The sequence below is a fragment of the Mastomys coucha genome, unplaced genomic scaffold, assembly GCF_008632895.1.
Source record: "Mastomys coucha isolate ucsf_1 unplaced genomic scaffold, UCSF_Mcou_1 pScaffold6, whole genome shotgun sequence".
NCBI lineage: Eukaryota > Metazoa > Chordata > Mammalia > Rodentia > Muridae > Mastomys > Mastomys coucha.
The window spans coordinates 48,273,092-48,280,398 of NW_022196912.1; the positions used below are offsets into that span (position 1 = coordinate 48,273,092).

At 40.8% G+C, this 7,307-nt stretch overlaps 1 pseudogene across 1 annotated transcript; it reads right to left on the reverse strand.

Moving 5' to 3' along the window:
• Nucleotides 1-4,870: 4,870 nt before the first annotated feature.
• Nucleotides 4,871-5,743, reverse strand: LOC116079802 (annotated as a pseudogene). The gene has a single exon (XR_004114157.1). The product of XR_004114157.1 is annotated as a 40S ribosomal protein S3a pseudogene (transcript).
• Nucleotides 5,744-7,307: the final 1,564 nt, after the last annotated feature.

Consider the following 7,307-nt stretch of genomic DNA (forward strand, 5'->3'; position numbering starts at 1 on the left):
GCCAATTCTCATTCAAACTACCACAATAAATAAGACTTTTGTATTCTATTTTCTATTATTTATTTTCTATTACTGGCAGACTTGTTTCAGGTGCTATATAAATGTTTGCCCATTTACATAAACCAAAAGCAACTGTGATAATGACCCTATGAAACAGGCTCTAGCAATATCCTCCATTTTCTAGAAGAGCCCAGTCCCTTGATGGGGTTCAAAAGAGCCAAAGCCCTATCTATGTATTTGAAGACCAGCAGTATGCTACTAAGTATATAATCTTCTGCCCCTTATTTACAGTATTTTATCTTTTAAATGTTTAACCTAAACATCTTATAACTGTATGAACAATATATTTGTACTATAGGTTATTAGAAAGAAAATAACAATTCCAAGCATCCAGGAACAACCACTATTCATAATCATCTATTTTATCTCTTTGTATGCTTTCTCCCATCTACAGAGACTGTGTCGCGCCGATCACCCTGGCCAGCAGGGAAGAAAGACTAGCACACTAGTTCTTTCTGGCAACAGTTTACTCAGGAGCTATTAGTTACATGAGAATCAAGGGTGTGTCCCCAATGGTCTGTGAGTGCTGCTTAAATACCCTTCGTAGGACTGTCTATGAGCCCATACCACGTTTTGTGCCATCATTGGCTACAGCCTCATGATGAAAGATCAGACCACTGGCAGGTGTAACCCTCTTGTCAAATAAGGACTTGTTTACTCCTTAGCAGAAGAATGGCAGGCACCATCTTTAAGGCGCGGCAGCAGCGCTCTACAAGAGACCATATTACTTGTACAGTTCTGTGTCCTGTTTTTCCTTAATGCATAATTAGCACATGCCAGTGTACCATTTCTTACATGTAATTTCAAAGATGTAATTCTAGGTAGTAAAATTAGTAATAATTTTTTATTAGAAACCCTAGTCATTTTTTGTCTTGATTTTACTTCTTTTCTTAATAACATGGCTAATGTTTGTGTATATTCAGTGATTAATTCTGCAGTTTAATTGTGTTGTGGACATTCTCCATGCCAGACACTAAAGACAAGCAAAATTATGCAGGTAAGACATGGTCCCAGCCTCCAGGAGTTTAGTTGACTAATAGTGCATAAAGGATCAAAACAAAAAAACAACAAAAGAACCTCTTTGTTCACCACTCCAACACCCCCAACACTTAGAATTAGGCACACCATCTTTGTGTACACAATAGTTTTAGACAAAAATATCACAATTGGTATGGTTTTATGTTACTACGCTAGTTGGTGGAGTGAACCCGGAAGAGTAGAGCCCAAAAATGAGGCAGACTAAAGTCTCATGTGATAGCCATCTTTATTCAAGGCCTCAAACAATTTGTAGCCTGAGGGTTAGTCAAAGTCCTATGAATAAAGTTCACTTGAGTTCACGTTGTACACAGTCACAGGGTAAGGTCACATGAGTCTAGAGTTTAGGTTAAATGTACTCATGAGGACAGCTGGTGCTTGGAACCATCATTCTGAGTAATGATGGGTAAGACGATGGGTGATCTAAAGTAAAGCCACTCCTGTTTACTATAGCTGGGAGGGACACGGACGCTCATTCCCAGAACCACCCCTGTCATGGGGAAACAGAGGTTACAAGACTTTTGCCTCATTTCCTTGGAGTTACCTCAGAAGACCTCAGACTTCTCCCCACACGGCTTCCTTCACGAATCACGTCTGACTTTCCATTTGACTGAGTCTTACTTTGTAGCTCTGGTTGTTAGGAACTCACTTTGTAGCCCAGGTACCCTCAAACCTGACAGTTCTCTAGCATCAGCTTTACAAGATGAGAAACCCAAGCTAGCAAGCCTAGTATCATTTCCTGTCATTCAGTATCAGTATGACATTGTATTGTTCAGGGCCATTTGCTACAGTTTTCCATCTGATCCATGAAGCACGATTTAGTCAATGAATAGACCTGCACGTGAATTGTTTTCACATTTTCCTATGAATTGCTAAGTTGAATTTCCAGTTCACAGAGAAAGGAAAGTCCTTGGTAGCTTTCTACTCATTTTTATTAGTCATACACCCATTATGAGATTTTCTTTTTCTTTATTAGATATTTTCTTTATTTACATGTCATATGATTTCTCCTTTCCCAGTTTCCCCTCAAAATAAAAATAAAATAAAAACAAGAAAGAAAAAAAAACAAGAACAAACATGTATCCCCCCTCCCCATGCTTGCTACCCCACCCTCTCCCACTTATTGGCCCTGGCATTCCCCTACACTGGGGCACAGAACCTTCACAGGGCCAAGGGCCTCTCCTCCCATTGATGATCGACTTTGCAATCCTCTACTATACACATGCTGCCAGAACCATTATTAGTCCCACCATGTATAGTCCTTGGTTGATGGTTGAGTCCCTGGGAGCTCTGAGGGTACTAGTTAGTTCATATTGTTGTTCATCTAGGCTGCAAACCCTTCAGCTCCTTTGGTCCTTTCTCTAACTCCTTCATTGGGGAACCTGTACTCAGTCCAATAGATGGCTGTGAGCCTCTACTTCTGTATTAGTCAGGTACTGTCAGAGCCTCTCAGGAGACAGCTATATAGGCTGCTTGTCCTTCCTTCAGTCTCTGCTCCATAGCCATTATGAGATTTTCAAGTACATATATAATATACTTTGATCATATTCACCTCCTCCCATTACTTTTGTGTTGTGTCCCATTTTTCTTGTCTCCTGCCTCTTGCTGGTCTCACTCCCCTTCACTAGTCCCCTCCCCACTTCTGCATTCATGATTTTAAAAGTCTGCATTCCACATACGACAGCAAACGTGATATTTGTCTTTGTGTGTTTATTTTGCTTAATGTGATGATATTCAGTATATTCATTCTCCTGTAGATGACACTTTGCTCTTCTTTATGCATGAGAAATACTCCATAGGGTTTCTATTGCTGTTAAGAGACACCATAACCATGACAACTCTTAGTAAAGGAAAGCATTTAATTGGGACTGGCTTACAGTTTCAGAGACTTCATTAGTCCATCATCATCATGGGAAACATGGGAACAGGCAAGATGACAAGGTGTTATAGATCCATCATTCTATATATGGATTGCCAGGCAGCAGGAAGAGAGCAAGAGCCTCTGTGTCTGCTTGGGCTTCTGAAACCTCAAAGTCCTCCCACAGGGACCCACTTTCTCCAACAAGGCCACACATCATAATCCTTTCAAATAATATCACTCCCTATGGGCCTTGGGAGACCATTTTATTCAAACTACCAAATCTAAATATGCAATTTGTTTTAGTCATATGAAAGTTAAAAATTTGCATTAAAACAAGCTTGAATGTTTTTTACTCCTACCAGAGTACATCATTATACATCTTAAATAAATATTTACTAACAATATTCATTATGATAAAATAATTCTTTAGTAATGTGTTATATACTTTCTATTTAATTTTCATGTAGGTGAGGAGCAGTTTTTTCATAGGATTACTGACTTATTCCTGTCATTTTGTCTTTTAAATCTTTTCTACTTGTTTTTCAATGCTGATTTATACAATTTTTACTATATTAAGAATATCATTTTGTTAAAAATTTGCAAAAGTTTTCCAAGTTTGCCGTCTCTTTAATTGTTTACCATACTTTGTATACCATGATTTAAACATCTTTATAGCACATAATCATTTTCCATTTGTGCTTTACGATATATGTGGTGATTTGAGAATAGCCTCAACAAGCTCATAGATTTGAAAGCTTAGTCACCAGCTTGTGGCACTATTTGAAAGGATTAGAAGGTATATCTTGAGGAAGTGTGTCACTGGGGGTGCACTTTAAAGTTTCAAATGTTTATACCAAGCCAAGAGTCTCTCTCTCTCTCTCTCTCTCTCTCTCTCTCTCTCTCTCTCTCTCTCTCTCTCTCTCTCTCTCTCTCTCTCTCACCTGTGGACCAGGATGTAGCTCCTAGCTACTGCTTCAGTGCCATGCTCCCTGCCATAATGATAATGGACTAAGCCTCTGAAACTGTAAGCAAGCCCCCAGTGAAATATTTCTTTTATAAGAGTTCATAGTGTCTCGTTACAGCAATGGAACAGTAAGACAATTTATATTTCTGGGGCCTTAGTGAGGTGGAGCATCAGGGTGGAAGGATATAATGGAGAAAAGCTGCTCTCGTGGCAGCTATGAAACAGAGAAAGAGAGGAGGGTCCATCAGCAGACACACACTTCAAAGGCAAAACCCATGTCCTCTTTCCTCCCACTAGGTCCCAGCATTTATATGTGAACTTACCCATGTGTGTCCTTATGTAGGTCTCCATCAGAAGGTGTGGCCCAGATTAAAGTTGTGTACGACCACACATGGGACTTGTTTTGCCCCAGGCTGACCTTGAACTCAGAGATCTCCTTGCCTTAGTCTCCTGGGATTAAAGACATGTACTACCTTGCCTGGGCCTAAGCTTTTCATGGCTACTATGCCTCAAGATCTCTATGCCAAGATCCAGGTCAGAAACTTGTGTCTTACAGCCTCAAGATTTGGATCACAGGTGAGCCTTCCAATTCTGGATTGTAGTTCATTCCAAATATAGTCAAGCTGACAACCAGGAATAGCCATTACACCATCCAATCATCTGTCCAAAGACAGTCTGCTACCAGTGATGTGCCTGTCACCTGCCCCTGGGGCATTTTCGCATTCAAAGCATAGTAGCACTTAATGTTGTCATCTGCTTTATAATATCCACTCTAACAGATGTGAGCTGGCCTTTTACTGTGGTTATAACTTGAGTGTCCCTGCTGGTTACTGACACTTAGCATCTGTTCACATGCTTGTTGGATATTTGTATGTCTTCTTTTGAGAAATGTCAACTTAGAACCTTTGCTCATTTGTAAGTTGGGATTTAGATGGCTCTTTTGTTTAGGCTTTTTTTTTTTCACAAATAGGACTTTTTATTTGTCACTATTAAAAATCTGGGTTTTAGACCGATTCTTGGACTGGTGGTTCATACCCGTCCGCTTGGTCAACCTTAGCTCCTGTCTCGTCTCCAGTTGTTTTCCCGGAACTGCCACCTTCTCCATGGAGCTCCATGAGCTTTCCCAATTCAAACTTGGGTTTCTTCAACATTTTTACTTTTCTAACAAAGACATCATGAAGAGGATAAATGGACTGGCAAGCCTTTTCTATATCTTTCCCAATGCTGTCTGGAATCAGTTTATTAACTACTTCCTTCAAGTCATTTGTCTGTACTTCTCAGGTCATGATTTCCATCATCTTCTTCCGGATCTGGCGGACTTGCTGGTGCTGCGCATAGGATGTCTTTCTTATCTGGTTGTTGCGTTTCTTAGTGAAACCAACACAGAAAAGTCGGAGCAAATACCCATCGGTCGTCTTGACATCAACATGAGCTTCAATCATGGTCTGCCACTTTTTGACCATGGAACACATTTTGTCCCGGGTAAGATCCATGCCATGGAAGTTAGTAAGACAGTTTTTGCCCTGAACGTCCTCAGTAATTAGCTTGAATTTTCTAAATGCAACTTCATCATTCTGGAGATCGGCAAGGCTCACTTCAAACACACGACCCTTGAGGCCATCAGATGCAATTTTGGTTCCTTGAGTCCTTGTGACTAGCGTTTTTCCGATGTTCCTAATGTTGAACATTGCTGGTGCTTTCACATCATACCAGTCTTTCTTAGAAAATGGATCAACCACTTTCTTCTTAGCTCCCTTCTTGCCACCTTTCGTCAGGCGCTTGTTCTTGCCCACCGCCATGGTGCCGACCGGAGAGCCAAAAGGGCAGAAGTCCTTGTTTAGGCTTTTATTCATTGTTTTGCTACTGGTTGATTTTATTCCTGATTTGTTTAGATATTTGTTTCTTATCAGGTGTATGACTCACAGGTATTTCTCCCATTCTAAGAGTTATCTCTTTGCTCTCTTCATGGCTTCTCTGGTTTCATAGTTGGCTGGAATCATATCTGCTCCTTCTGCTAATTTTACCTGTGGTTTGGGTTTGCACCTGAAGTAACATTGCCATGGAGCTTTGCTCATATAGTATTTCCCGGGAGTTTTAGGTCATTCTAAGTGAATGTCTCAGTCACTGCCCTGACTGGTGCCATTCTGTTGCTGTGAAGAGACACCATGACCACAGCAACTCTTATCAAGGAAGGCATTAATTGAGGATAGCTCACACAATTAAGAGATTTAATTCATTATCATCATATTGGGAGAAATATTGGCAGCATGCAGGCAGACATGATGCTGGAGAGGTAGTTGAAAGTTCTACATCCAGACTGGTACAAAGTCAGAAGAGAGAGTGACACTAGGCCTGGCTTGAGCATTTGGAATTTCAAAGCCTTCCCCCAGTGACACAACTCCTCCAATAAGGCCACACTCACTCCAACAAAGGAACACCTCCAAATGGTACCACTTCCTATGGGCCTATGACTTAAAGCCATATCATAATGCAGTCATGCATTCAGTTCAACTTCAAAAGTCATCATAGTCTATAACAGTCTCAACCCTGTTTAAAAGTTCAAAGTGTCTTCTGAGACTCAGGACAATCTCTTAACTGTAACCCCTGTAAAACCAAAGTTGAAAAGTAGATCACATACTTCTAATATACAATGGAAGAAGATGGTGTGTGTGTGTGTGTGTGTGTGTGTGTGTGTGTGTGTGTGTGTGTATCCTTTCCAAAAAGGAGGAAAGAGATCAGAGTGAGGAAATACTGGACTGAAACAAGACTGAAAACCAGCTGGCCAAGTTCCAAACTCTACATCTCCATGTCTGATGTCAAAGCACTCTTCAGATCTTCAATTTCTTTCAGTTTTCTTGACTGTAACAAATTTCTCTCTCTTGAGTTGGTTTCACACCCAGTTAGCAGCTTTTGTTGGCAGATATCACATGACTGGTATCTCCAACACTCTGGGATCAGCAAGGCAAGCTAGGCTTCACGTTTACAGCTTCATGGTCTTAAAGCCCATGCCCAAATTGACATACTTCCTCCAATAAGGCCACACCTCTTCCAACAAGGCCATTCTTCTAAGTAGTCACAGTCCCTGGGCCAAACGTATTTAAACCACCACAAGTGGTCTTGCTCCATCTGAATACGGTGAACAGATAGGACTCTTTAGAGCTTGGGGTCATGGCAGTGGATAGCAGTGGCTGCTCCAAGTGATTAACCGGTAGTAAACTGCATGCCTAGATCAGCATGTACAGATCTATGCCCTGAGTCAGTCATTATTTTCACTTTCCTGGAGGCATATGCTTCATCTAGTGATCTACGCAGGATAGAAAAACATGATTCCATATGATCCCCAATAAAATATTTGGAGAGGAAAAGTGGATATGCCTTCTTGCTTTG